This window comes from Lithobates pipiens, unplaced genomic scaffold (genome assembly GCF_037356315.1).
Source record: "Lithobates pipiens isolate NorthernLeopardFrog02 unplaced genomic scaffold, aLitPip1_a1.2 Scaffold_28, whole genome shotgun sequence".
In the NCBI taxonomy this organism is placed as follows: Eukaryota; Metazoa; Chordata; class Amphibia; order Anura; family Ranidae; genus Lithobates; species Lithobates pipiens.
The window spans coordinates 175,663,308-175,678,163 of NW_027507789.1; the positions used below are offsets into that span (position 1 = coordinate 175,663,308).

General features: G+C 35.3%; 1 protein-coding gene across 1 annotated transcript in view; it reads right to left on the reverse strand.

Annotated features, from left to right (window-relative positions):
* TMEM98 (transmembrane protein 98) overlaps positions 1–14,642 on the reverse strand; it is a 114,707-nt gene extending 100,065 nt beyond the window's left edge. Inside the window, exon 1 of the mRNA XM_077459967.1 lies at positions 14,529–14,642. The gene's annotated coding sequence lies outside the window, so the exon portion shown is untranslated. The remainder of the gene's footprint in view (positions 1–14,528) is intronic.
* Positions 14,643–14,856: the final 214 nt, after the last annotated feature.

Sequence of the window (14,856 nt, forward strand, 5' to 3'; positions counted from 1 at the left end):
TATTTATTTTTTTACCAAAAATATGTAGAAGAATACGTATCAGCCTAAACTGAGGAAAAAATGTTTTTATATATTTTGGGGGGATATTTATTATAGCAAAAAGTAAAAAATAATGCGTTTTTTTTCACAATTGTCGCTCTATTTTTGTTTATAGCGCAAAAAATAAAAACCGCAGGGGTGATCAAATGCCACCAAAAGAAAGCTCTATTTGTGGGAAAAAAAGGACGCCAATTTTGTTTGGGAGCCACGTCGCACGACCGCGCAATTGTCAGTTAAAGCAACGCTGTGCCGGATCGCAAAAAGTGGTCTGGTCTTAAGCCAGCAAAATGGTCCGGTCTGAAAGTGGTTATGGTGCCAGAAATTTCAGTAGAAAGATTCAAGGTTATGGAATGATTCCGATCGGTTTCGGAGAATGTTGTGAAGTTTTAATCAAGTGAAATTCATGCCCTGCTTCTACCAAGATGACCACCTCCATACAGATATAGTGGAGAAAATATTTGATCCCCTGCAGATTTTGTAAGTTTGCCCACTTACAAAGAAATGGAGGGTCTATACAGTGCCTTGAAAAAATATTCATACCCCTTGAAATTTTCCACATTTTTGTCATGCCACAACCAAAAACGTAAATGTATTTTATTGGGATTTTATGTAATATACCAACACAGTGGCACATATTTGTGAAGTGAAAGCAAAATGATCAATGATTTTAAATTTTTTTTTACAAATAAATATGTGAAAAGTACGGTATGCATTTGTATTCAGCCCCCTGAGTCAATACTTTTGTAGAACCACCTTTTGCTGCAATTACAGCTGCAAGTCTTTTCGGGGATGTCTCTACCAGATTTGCACATCTAGAGAGTGCCCATTTTTGCCCATTCTTCTTTGCAAAATAGCCAAAGCTCTGTCAGATTGGATGGAGAGTGTCTGTGAACAGCAATTTTCAAGTCTTGCCACAGATTCTCAATTAGATTTAGGTCTGGACTTTGACTGGGCTATTCTAACACATGAATATGCTTTGATCTAAACCATTCCATTCTAGCTCTGCCTGTATGTTTAGGGTTGTTGTCCTGCTGGAAGGTGAACCTCCGCCCCAGTCTCAAGTCTTTTGCAGACTTTACAGAACAGGTTTACATCTAAGATTGGCCTGTATTTGACTCTGTTCATCTTCCCATCAACTCTGACCAACTTCCCTGTCCCTGTTGAAGAAAAGCATCCCCACAATATAATTCTGCCACCACCATGTTTCACGGTGGGAATGGTGTGTTCAGGGTGATGTGCAGTGTTAGTTTTCCACCACACATAGCGTTTTTCTTTTAGGCCAAACAGTTCAATCTTGGTCTCATCTGACCAGAGCACCTTCTTCTAAATGTTTGCTGTATCGCCCACATGGCTTCCCGCAAACTGCAAAGCGGACTTCTTATCAACAATGGCTTTCTTCTTGCCACTCTTCCATAAATGCCATATTTGTGGAGTGCACAACTAATAGTTGTCCTGTGAACAGATTCTCCCACGTGAGCTGTGGATCTCTGCAGCTCCTCCAGAGTTGGTAGGTCTTCAGTTGTGCCATACTCTTTCCATTTTTGGATGATGGATTGAACAGTGCTCCGTGAGATGTTCAAAGCTTGTTTTGTTTTTTTAAAACCTAACCCTGCTTTAAACTTCTTCACAACTTTATCCCTGACCTGTCTGGTTTGTTCCTTGGCCTTCCTGATGCTGTTTATTCACCAAGGTACTCTAACAAACCTCTGAGGGCTTCACAAAACAGCTATATTTATACTGAAATTAAATTACACACAGGTGGACTCTATTTACTAATTAGGTGACTTCTGAAGGCAATTGGTTCCACTAGATTTTAGTTAGGTAAAGGGGGTTAAAATAAAGAATCAACCAGCGCTAAACACAATAAAATAAGTAAAAAAAAAAGTGAAAAAATGCAGCTAGAATACTATAGGTCAAAATACCAAATCCCACATTACAAAGTAAAAAAATAACAGTACAGCGCAAATAAATAATAAAATATTAATATAAAAAGTCCATAAAATGAAAAATAGATGAATAATAGATGCAGTGATCAGGAAGAATCCGCTTGTGCAGTGTCTCTTTAATCAATGTAACAAGTGACGATGTGATCCCTTCACCATTGAACAAGTTGGACTCTCACCTCAACTAATGGACCCCTGATATATCAGACAGGTCAAAAACACATGTTCCCATCAAGGGTAGATCATAAGATTTCAGCAGACCAAACGGAAGTACTCCAAGGAAAGATCCTCCTCCGTGTCATCAGATCAATATGATTTCATGTATAAATATAAAGAACAAGCAAATCTAGTGCTCTCCGTTGATATAAATTTATTTTAAAAGCAAGTAAAGAGAAATTACACTCACATTTGTAAGCACTGATCTCCAGTGCCGAGTGCTAAGCAAAGAAACGAATACCATGCGTGGATCAGTGTGTTAGCCTGCGGATGACGTCACGGCGCGAGTCACGTGGTCCGTACGCGTTGCGTCCCAAAGAGTAGGCGGGACTTCATCAGCGGTGACGGCATGACGTCGAACGGCCGCTTTTAAGCCAACACGCTGATATTAAGCCAATGAAAAGCAGAGTTATGCGCAAGACAAGTACCAGGGGAAGCACGTATCAAACGTGACCCTGGAACACAGATCTGCGCACAATAACAATATAAGGGAGAGAGGAAAGATGTATTTAAAAACAATACAGATAAAAAACAAAAACAAAAAACAAAACCAGAGGTAAGCGCAAGTATTGCCTACTGAATGGCAACATGCAGCAATCCTCTAGTTGTTCCCACATGAACTATGTGAGAAAATATAAAAAAGTATTATTGCCAAAAAAGCAATGCGATATTATAGCACTGAAATAAGGCCACACATGTGTATATCTCCTAATCAGTCCAACATTACTGGCAATAAAAACATAAAATGTAAAACCACATAGCCGCTGATATCATCAGCAAGCTACACTGATCCACGCATGGGTTAATGAAAAACAAATATAAAAAAATATAAATATAAAAATGCAAAAATAATAATAATCATAAGAGAATATATATATACAAAATATATATAAAGAAATATATATAAAGATAAAAAATACTAATCAAAAAATACGAAACTAGCAATACAAATAAAATTAAAATTAAAAAAGAAGAAAAATTATTATCTGTCCGAAATGAAGCAATTTAAATCAAAATCCACGTTTAAGCCTCTCGGGGAGAGAACCCTTGTTTCATGGATCCAATAAGACTCACGTTTACTTAGTTGGCGTATGAAGTTACCTCCACGCCAATGTTTGGTTACCTTCTCAATCCCCCAAAAGCTCAAACTCTTAGGGTTCTGAGAATGTACCGATTTAAAATGGCGAGACACATTATGAGTCTTGAGACCCTTTTTAATATTATTCACATGTTCGCCCAACCTCACATGTAGGGGTCTAGACGTTCTACCGATATATTGGAGACCGCATCCACATTGTAACATATATAATACCACCCCTGCAGTAGAACAGGTGATAAGTTTATCAATCTTATATTCCCTGTTATTACTAGTGGCAATAAAAGATTTTCTCCTTTTTATATTACATCTGGAATGTCTGCATGCCGTACACCTACCGCACGCGTAAAAGCCAGATAAAAAAGAGAAAAGTCTACTTTCAGTATGCACAGGAGGATCGATAACACTAGGTGCTATCTGGTCACGTAATGAAGGAGCTTTCTTGTATATGAAAGAGGGCCGTGCAGGTAGGAGAGGACCCAACACACGATCCTGTTTCAATATGAACCAGTTTTTGGCAACCACTTTTTCAAATTTCTTGTGCTGTACATTATAATCCAGAACCATTCTGAAGTTAACCCCTTCCGCTTTTTATTCTTTTACTTTATCTCCAACTAAGAGAGATCTATCCATCTGTTGGACCAAAGCCATTTCATGATCAAGGGCAGATCTATCATATCCTTTTTCCTGAAATTTAGAGGATAAGGTTTGGGCCTGAAGCATAAAATCATCCACACGAGAACAATTCCGCCTCAGTCTTACATACTGTCCTCTGGGGATATTGCATAACCAAGACTTATGGTGGCAGCTCCCCAGAGGAATGTACGAGTTCCGATCGGTTGGCTTGAAATTATTTTTTAATACTAGCCCATCATTCGCTTTAATGATCTCCAGGTCCAAGAACACCATCCGCTCTTGGCTGATGTTCCATGATAACTGGATGTTTTTATCATTAGCGTTCATGGTGCAGATAAATTTATCCAAACCAACCCGATCACCATCCCATATAAAGATCAGGTCATCAATGAATCTATTGTAGCAAATTAGTTCCTTGGGGCGGTTCCGAAAAACAACATCCTCCAATATATCGGTAGAACGTCTAGACCCCTACATGTGAGGTTGGGCGAACATGTGAATAATATTAAAAAGGGTCTCAAGACTCATAATGTGTCTCGCCATTTTAAATCGGTACATTCTCAGAACCCTAAGAGTTTGAGCTTTTGGGGGATTGAGAAGGTAACCAAACATTGGCGTGGAGGTAACTTCATACGCCAACTAAGTAAACGTGAGTCTTATTGGATCCATGAAACAAGGGTTCTCTCCCCGAGAGGCTTAAACGTGGATTTTGATTTAAATTGCTTCATTTCGGACAGATAATAATTTTTCTTCTTTTTTAATTTTAATTTTATTTGTATTGCTAGTTTAGTATTTTTTGATTAGTATTTTTTATCTTTATATATATTTCTTTATATATATTTTGTATATATATATTCTCTTATGATTATTATTATTTTTGCATTTTTATATTTATATTTATATTTTTTTATATTTATTTTTCATTAACCCATGCGTGGATCAGTGTAGCTTGCTGATGATATCAGCGGCTATGTGGTTTTACATTTTATGTTTTTATTGCCAGTAATGTTGGACTGATTAGGAGATATACACATGTGTGGCCTTATTTCAGTGCTATAATATCGCATTGCTTTTTTGGCAATAATACTTTTTTATATTTTCTCACATAGTTCATGTGGGAACAACTAGAGGATTGCTGCATGTTGCCATTCAGTAGGCAATACTTGCGCTTACCTCTGGTTTTGTTTTTTGTTTTTGTTTTTTATCTGTATTGTTTTTAAATACATCTTTCCTCTCTCCCTTATATTGTTATTGTGCGCAGATCTGTGTTCCGGTGTCACGTTTGATACGTGCTTCCCCTGGTACTTGTCTTGCGCATAACTCTGCTTTTCATTGGCTTAATATCAGTGTGTTGGCTTAAAAGCGGCCGTTCGACGTCATGCCGTCACCGCTGATGAAGTCCCGCCTACTCTTTGGGACGCAACGCGTACGGACCACGTGACTCGCGCCGTGACGTCATCCGCAGGCTAACACACTGATCCACGCCTGGTATTCGTTTCTTTGCTTAGCACTCGGCACTGGAGATCAGTGCTTACAAATGTGAGTTTAATTTCTCTTTACTTGCTTTTAAAATAAATTTATATCAACGGAGAGCACTAGATTTGCTTGTTCTTTATATTTATACATGAAATCATATTGATCTGATGACACGGAGGAGGATCTTTCCTTGGAGTACTTCCGTTTGGTCTGCTGAAATCTTATGATCTACCCTTGATGGGAACATGTGTTTTTGACCTGTCTGATATATCAGGGGTCCATTAGTTGAGGTGAGAGTCCAACTTGTTCAATGGTGAAGGGATCACATCGTCACTTGTTACATTGATTGAAGACACACTGCACAAGCGGATTCTTCCTGATCACTGCATCTATTATTCATCTATTTTTCATTTTATGGACTTTTTATATTAATATTTTATTATTTATTTGCGCTGTACAGGTAAAGGGGGTTGAATACAAATGCATGCTACACTTTTCAGACATTATTTAATTGTATTTAATTGTAAAAAAAATGAAAACCATTTATCATTTTCCTTTCACTTCACAATTATGTGCCACTTTGTGTTGGTCTGTCACATAAAATCCCAATAAAACACATTTATGTTTTTGGTTGTAACATGACAAAATGTGGAAAATTTCAAGGGGTATGAATACTTTTTCAGTGTCTTTTAAATGATAGAAACACAACCAGAAATTTGGTTTCTCAACCAGAAATCCAGAAAAAACACACAATTCAAATGTTATAAATTGAGTTGTAGTCCAGTGAGTAAAATAAGTATTTGATGCCCTACCAATTAACAATAATTCTGGCTATGGCAGGGATCTCAAACTGGTGGCCCTCCAGCTGTTGCAAAACTACAAGTCCCATGAGGCATTGCAAGGCTGACAGTTACAATCATGGTTACCACAGGCAGAGGCATGATGGGACTTGTAGTTTTGCAACAGCTGGTAGGCCACCAGTTTGAGACCCCTGGGCTACAGTATGTGGTACACAGATTATTCCTGTCAATTTAAGAAGGTGCTTTTAATGACAACTCATTGTATGTAAAAAAGAAACATGTCCATAGAACTTTTATTCCGTTCAAAACTCACCATCATGGGCAAGACCATAGAGCTGTAAAAGGACATCAGGGCCTGCACAAGGCTAGAATGGCCTACAAGACCATCAGCAGCAAGCTTGGTGAGAAGGAGACAGCTGTTGGAGTGATTATTCACAAATGTAAGAAATACAAACTAACCATCGATTGTCCTCGGTCTGGATCTCCATGCAAAATTTCACCTCATGAGGTAAGGATGATCATTAGAAAAGTGAGGGATTAGCCCAGAACTACACATTCACAAGAAGCTTGTTGAATGATCTCAAGGCAGTTGGGACCACAGTCACCAAACAAATCACTGGTAACACAATACACTGCCATGGATGGAAACCCTACAGCGCCTGCAAGGTCTCTCTCCTCAAGTAGGCATATGTACAGGCCAATCTGAAGTTTGCCAGTGAACATCTAATAGATTCAGAGAATGATTGGGAGAAAGTGCTGTGGTCAGATGAGACCAAAATTAAGCTCTTTGGCATTAACTTTACTCGCCGTGTTTGGAGGAAGAAAAATGCTGACTATGACCCTAAGAACACCATCCATACAGTCAAGCATGGAGGTGCAAACATTATGCTTTGGGGCTGTTTCTCTGCTAAAGGTACAGGCCGACTTTGCCGCATTGAGGGGCTAATGGACGTGACATGTATTGTAAGATCTTGGATGGAAACCTTCTTTCCTCAGCCAGAACCTTGAAGATGTGCTGTGGATGGATCTTCTAGCATGTCAATAATCCAAAACATACTGCCAAGACGACAAAGGAGTGGCTCAAGAAGAAGAACATTAAGGTTGTGGAGTGGCCTAGCCATTCTCCAGACCTTAATCCTATAGAAAATGTATGGAGGGAGCTGAAACGTCAAGTTGACAAGCCAAGAAACCTTAAGGATTTAGAGAAGATCTGTAAAGAAGAGTGGACCATAATCCTTCCTGAGATGTATGCAAACCTGGCAACCAAATGCAAAAAATGTCTCATCTCTGTGCTTGCCAATAAGGGTTTCTTCACCAAGTACAAAGTCATGTTTTTGCTTGGGAATCAAATACTTATTCTATTAACTGTAACACCATTTATAACATTTGTATCATGTGTTTTTTTCTAGATTTTTGGTTGATATTCTGTTTCTATCATTTAAAATACACCTATGATAAAAAATGATAGACCCTTCATTTCTTTGTAAGTAGGCAAACTTACAAAATCTGCAGGGGATTAAATAATTATTTTCCCCACTGTACAATGCACAAGAAGGCGTGGTAAGTCAGTAATGGGGAAAAGACCAGCTGTAGGAAGCCAACGTATTAGATCAATGTCTATGACTTAATATATGAATATGACTTAATATAGCCAAGTGCCCACATTAGTTCAATGTCCTTACAAGCATTCCTGCCACTTTGTATAAATGCAGGGTGCGGAATTGCCCACCTCCAGGCCATTGTCTCAGTGACAGCTAACTTCTGGGTTTGGACCAAACCAAGCTCATCCCTGGCAAATAAGCTGCAAGTATGACTACAGGTAGAACTTCTTTTTTTTGGATAGAGTGCAGAGGGATTAGAACACCTGTCAGTTTTTATTGCTGTCTGTGCCCCCATTAGGGACATTCACCCTCTTTATTTGTCCTGCTTACTATTATCACTGAGAGTGAAATGAAAGAAAATCCCAAATTTCGAGCGGTCACCAAAACAGAAAGCCCTTGTACACACGGTCAGACATTCCGACGGAAAATATCCGATCGGACCGTGTTGTCGAATAATCCGACTGTGTGTGGGCTCCATCGGCCTGTTTCAGTCGGAATATCCGGCGGACAAAGTTTTAGAGATGGGCTATAAAACTTTCCGACAACATGATCCGATCGGACTTTGTCCGATTGTGTGTAGAGAATTCCGATCGGACAAAGTGCCACGCATGCTCAGATCAAATTCCTAGACCAAAGCTATTGGCTACTAGCCTGAACGTAGTCCCGTCGTAACGAAATAACGTCATCACGTTACGTACGATCGGATTTTCCGCCAACTTTGTCCGACCGCGTGTATGTAACACAAGTTTCGGACAAAATCCGTCTGACAAAATCCGACGGATTTTGTTGTCGGAATGTCCGACCGTGTGTACAAGGGCAAACAGTTGAGAAACCTTCCAATGTTGATGCTAGTTCTGGTGACAACCAGGGATTTCCTCTTACTTTCTGTTTTAGCTATGAGGCAGGAAGTTAAAGGAATTCTCTCCAATAGACACAGATGGCAAAAAAAAAAAAAAAAAAACTAGCCCACCCTTTAGCCAACATAGAAAAAAGTTTTGGCTTTAGTTCTACTTTCATTTTGGCAGAGAAGGGAATGGTAAACTCTTATTGTATTTTTTTCCCCTATTGGGGAGAATTCTCTGTTTTGCAGAGACAACAGGAAGCAAGAGAAAATCTTTCCAAAGTGAGACATAGACATTTATCATCGAAAAAACGATATCCAATATTACGCGTCACATCTATTGCTTTTCTGATGACAAATCACAATTTTGGATTTTACATCAGCCGATTGCCTCTTGGGGGATCAGGAAGGAAATTTTTCCACTGCTGGAGCAAACTGGACCAATTTTTTCTGGGATTTTTTGCCTTCCTTTGGATCAACTGTGGGTATAGGATTGTGTATATGGGATTGTATGATTTATTCATTTTTACATTTTTTCCTTTTTATTGGTTGAACTAGATGGACTTTTGTCTTTTTTCAGCCTGACTAACTATGTAGGTAACTTTCTGACACAATGATAAACAGAGAAAAAAAGGAGAAAAAAATGCGCTAAGGTAAAAAAAGAGGTGTGAGTTATATATACTCTTATGTAATACTTATAGGAATAAACGTTTAGCTGCGGCTTTACTGTGTCACATAAATACAGAACAAAAATTGAAAAATACTAAGCCGCGCTTAACTTATACAAACAACTAATTGTGCAAAAAATTGAAAATAAATGGTAAACAAAGTATAGCGACCATATGTAGATTAGTGTTACTTATAACGTGCGTAATATAAAACACACATAAAAAACTCAAAAAGTAGAACTTAACCCTTGCAATATAAATTTCCGTTATATAAGCCTCTATCAGCATAAAAGAGGATAGGACAAAAACACCCAGTGTTTGAACAGTGAGTCCGTATACATGAACCACAAAACTAATTGTTACAAGGCTGTGAATAAAGTCCTCCAAAAATAGACCACAATATTCATAAAAATTTGCCGCTTACCAGAAAGACATGACCCCCCACTACAGAGGGTCACACGAGACTTGTAAGAATGGATATAACTTCCAGCCAAGGGGGGATCCTCGGTGCCCCTGGATGACGCAATTTTGTTGCGAAACGCGTAGGGCTGAGCGGTACGCTATACATCACCTCGTGTTTGTGACGGCTTCCAGGAGAACGGGTCTGTCTGTGTGCGTCCGGCCGGCGCAACGGACTTAAGGCTTATTTTCTTCTATACATTTGTAAGTGCATTTTTACTTTTTTATCTTGAGTAATAAAGGGTTTTACACTATTTGGAGTTTTTTTCCCTTTATGGTTCTGATGTCCCTACTTTTGAGTCCTCTTTTGGGCCTTTGAGGAAGACGCCCGGTAACAGGTCTTCTTCCCAACCCCCACTGGAGTGGTGGAACCAGGAGGACACAGGATCCCCCCTTGGCTGGAAGTTATATCCATTCTTACAAGTCTTTTATCGCATGCTGGTGGTGGATTGAACATTCTTTTTCCCATTGGACTGAGTGGCGGATTTTTTATGAATATTGTGGTCTATTTTTGGAGGACTTTATTCACAGCCTTGTAACAATTAGTTTTGAGGTTCATGTATACGGACTCACTGTTCAAACACTGGGTGTTTTTGTCCTATCCTCTTTTATGCTGATAGAGGCTTATATAACGGAAATTTATAGTGCAAGGGTTAAGTTCTACGTTTTGAGTTTTTTAGGTGTGTTTTATATTACGCATGTTATAAGTAACACTAATCTACATATGGTCGCTATACTTTGTTTACCATTTATTTTCAATTTTTTGCACAATTAGTTGTTTGTATAAGTTAAGCGCGGCTTAGTATTTTTCACTGATAAACAGGACCAATGTAGAGGGCGCATCTACCGAGCTGACACACAGACATCAATTAGAACAACATACACAATCATACGGGGGGGGGGGCACACCCTAAAAATGCATTTACATTCAAGTCCCTTCAGTTCTCCCATAAAAAGGAGTGTCTCTCCCATGGTTGAGATGCAGGATCTCTTTCTATTATTAGTGTAGGACCCACTGATAATTGGTGACGAGGTAAGTGGGCTCAGCACTATATGACCATATAGTGTGACCAAATCCCCATATTTTTTAATATGTTCAGGTGTTTTTAAATAGCCTTGCAGGATCTAAATGTAATTTTTGTATGTGTGCGCTGTAATCTATTTTGAGCAATTAAAACAAGCCTACTTTATTTCAAATTCATATTCTTTCATTTTTTTTCTCATTCTTTTAACAATTTTTTTAAATACTTTTATAGTGTCCAATTATTGCTACCCCATAATACTTGTCCATAGTTCTTTAGACTACATGCAATTTTAGTTTTGGTCCACTGGCACTGCTATAGCGGTGATGGTGAGCCTTGGCACCCCAGATGTTTTGAAACTACATTCCCCATGATACTCATGCACTCTGCAGTGTAGTTGGGCATCATGGGCAATGCAGTTTCAAAACATCTGGGGTGCCAAGGTTTTCCATCACTGTGCCATACCATACACTGCATTTTATTTTGATAGCTGGTGGTTCACCTTTTGTTACTGGTAGTTATTTATTTCTGTTGGATGACCTGGGAAGGAAATTACATGAACACGTGAACAGTGAGCCATTTTCAGTCTTCTGCTCCGGCTGGAATGCCCACCGCGGCACTGACACCGGTTAAAGGAATACATGCCACTAATATGCCTTTGCTCTCCATCCTAATTCCTAGGCCAGTGATGGCGAACCTTGGCACCCCAGAGGTTTTCGAACTACATTTCCCACGATGCTCAGGCACTCTGCAGTATAGTTGAGCATCATGGGAAATGTAGTTCCAAAACATCTGGGGTGCCAAGGTTCGCCATCACTGTCCTAGGCTGTACATAGGTAGGACAATGCTTCTCTATTTTTTCCTTTTTTTTTCTTTTTTCTTTTTTTATACTTCATTAGTATGTGCAATTATATGGCCACTTGTAGCCTGACAGAGGCATGAATTATTGGGGCGTCCCTTGTGCACCTCATTCACATCAGAGGATTTTTTCCAGCCCATGCAGACACAAAGAAAGCCTTATTGTCATATAAATATTGAATATGAATAACTAAGATTTATTTTATTATAAAAGATTTTTTTTTTTATATTTTATTATATTGTTTATATATATATATTTATATTATATAACATTGTTTTTAGATTTTATTATGTTTGTTAGGTTTTATTATATTATTTTTACATTATATTGTATTATATTACATTATTTTTAGATTCTATTTTTTTGTTATATTATACAATATAAAATCCATTAAAAAGATAATAAAATGTTGCAAAAGCTGCCTGTGTTGTTTTAACCTCATAATGAACAAAGAGTCTAGCTAATGATCCTAATGTTCAACTAAGATTTATTTTATTATAATATATTATTTTATATTATATTACATTGTATATTTTATTATATTATTTTTAGATGATATTTTATAATATAAATTTTATATTATATTGTATTATATTATTTTTAGATTTTATTATAACATTTTTAGATATTATAACATTTTTAGATTTTATTATATTTTTTTAGAGGGTATTATATTACATTGTTTTTAGATTTTATTATACTATGGTTATGTTTTATTTTATTATAATATTTTTAGATTACATTACATTATTTTTACATTTTTTGTTATACAATATAAAATCAATAAAAAAAAAAAAAAAAAGAGTAAAAACTGACTGTGTTTAACCATATAAAAAACAAAGCCTAGCTAACAATCCTAATGTTCAACTAAGATTTATTTTATTATAATATATATTTATTTTTATATTATATTTCATTATATAATTGTTATATTATATTTTATTACATTTAATTGTAGATTTAAAAAAAATAATAAAATAAATACAAATAATAAAATGGCGTAACCTTATGTTTAACCTTTATAAAGCACAAAGAAAGCCTAGCTAACAATACTAATGTTCAACGAAGATTTATTTTATTATAATATATATTTATTTTATATTATATTTCATTATATAATTTTTATATTATATTTCATTATATAATTTTTATATTATATTTTATTACATTTAATTGTAGATTTAAAAAAATAATAAAATAAAAATAATAAAATGGCGTAACCTTATATTTAACCTTTATAAAGAACAAAGAAAGCCTAGCTAACAATACTAATGTTAAACGAAGATTTATTTTTATATAATTTTATATTATTATATATAATTTTTATATTATATTTTATTGCATTTAATTGTAGATTTAAAAAAATAATAAAATGGCGTAACAAAGAAAGCCTAGCTAACAATACTAATGTTAAACGAAGATTTATTTTATTATAATATATATATTTTTTATATTATATTTCATTATATAATTTTTATATTATATTTCATTATATAATTTTTATATTATATTTTATTACATTTAATTGTAGATTTTTAAAAATAATAAAATAAATAAAAATAATAAAATGGCGTAACCTTATGTTTAGCCTTTATAAAGAACAAAGAAAGCCTAGCTAACAATACTAATGTTAAACGAAGATTTATTTTATTATAATATATTATTTTTAAATTATACTTAATTATACTGTTTATTTTTTTCATTTTTTTATATTATTTTTATATCCTATTATATTATATTTTTATATGATATTTTATTATTATTTTTATATTATATTACATTATTTTTATATTATATTACATTATTTTTATATTATTATGTTAATATATTTTCCTAGATTATTTTTATATTCTATTATAATATATTATTGTTATATATATTTTTTTGTTATATTATGCAATATAAAATAAAAAAAAGCATAAAAAAAATGCCTGTTTTATAGAGGGTAACGCTATTGACCAAGATTTTAATATAAAGTTTTGAATAGTTTGATAATAGAAGAAACTGAACAATGAATAAAGTTTTGGGAAAAGTACCACAATGATGTGAAACTGAGATGGAGACAGTAAATGAACGAAACGTTGAATAAGTCTCGTCAACAGTTTGCTTAAGTGATACAAAAAAAAAAAAAAAAAAAAAATGCCTGCGTTTAACCTTATAAAGAACAAAGAAACCTAGCTAGCAATAAAAAAGAAAAAAAAAAAAAAAAAGAAAGAAAAAAAGTAGAATATTAAGAGTCTCTATGGATGATAACAGAAATATTGAAGCTTTAAAATAATTAAGAATAATATTAACATAATAATAATATTAATAATAATATAATAATAATAATAATGTAATGTTCCCCTCTACTATTTAATAGAGATACACAACTCGCGAACATCAAAATTCAACTGTTATGTACAAAAATATTAAAATTACCTTTTATTCCTAAGCAAACATTGGTCAAAAACCCCACATTTAAAAACCAATAAAATACAAATCATATTACACGATTAATATTAATATAGTGGACCAGGTTTTCCAAAAGTGAGCCTCTTCACTTTTATGTCCACCCTTCACTTTTTACATTTACTCCACATGTCCCATTTTTAAGCTTTAAAATAACATCCAAGTCAAGCGGGAAAACATTTTAACACAACGAAAAGTCTGCTAAACCTCTTGTGAAGTTCAAGAAAAAAAAAAATAAAAATCAATCACCCCCTTCCCCCAATCTGCACTTTAAACACAACCACGTTTTATCCTCAACAACGACTATTTCATAGTAAATTTATACCTTTTATGAACATTCTCTCGGTTCATAAAAAGGTTTGCAGGGCTGCCAAGAGTCGCTGAGAGCGTCAATAAAATGAAATAAAACGGTGAAGCTCACCTTTTTGTGGTTGGTTTCCTCCATTCCCACATTCCAGTTCTTATCTGGGACACAAGGAGAAAGAAACACATTCCAACCTGACAGATTACGGAGATCCTGGCCCGTTGCATGATGGGATTCGAATGCTCAAAGGGAGAAAAAGTACAGTTTAAGTACATAAGGAACTATCCATGGAAAGTTTAGAAAAAGTTGAAAGTTTTTTTCCATCACATGCAGATTGCTAATTTTGCGCCAAAGTAGAAAAAAAACAAAAAAACAACGGTAGATTGTGAAGAGCGCGTCAGCTCATACCTGTGTACGCTTTTATTTTGTTAGTAATTTACTTAGA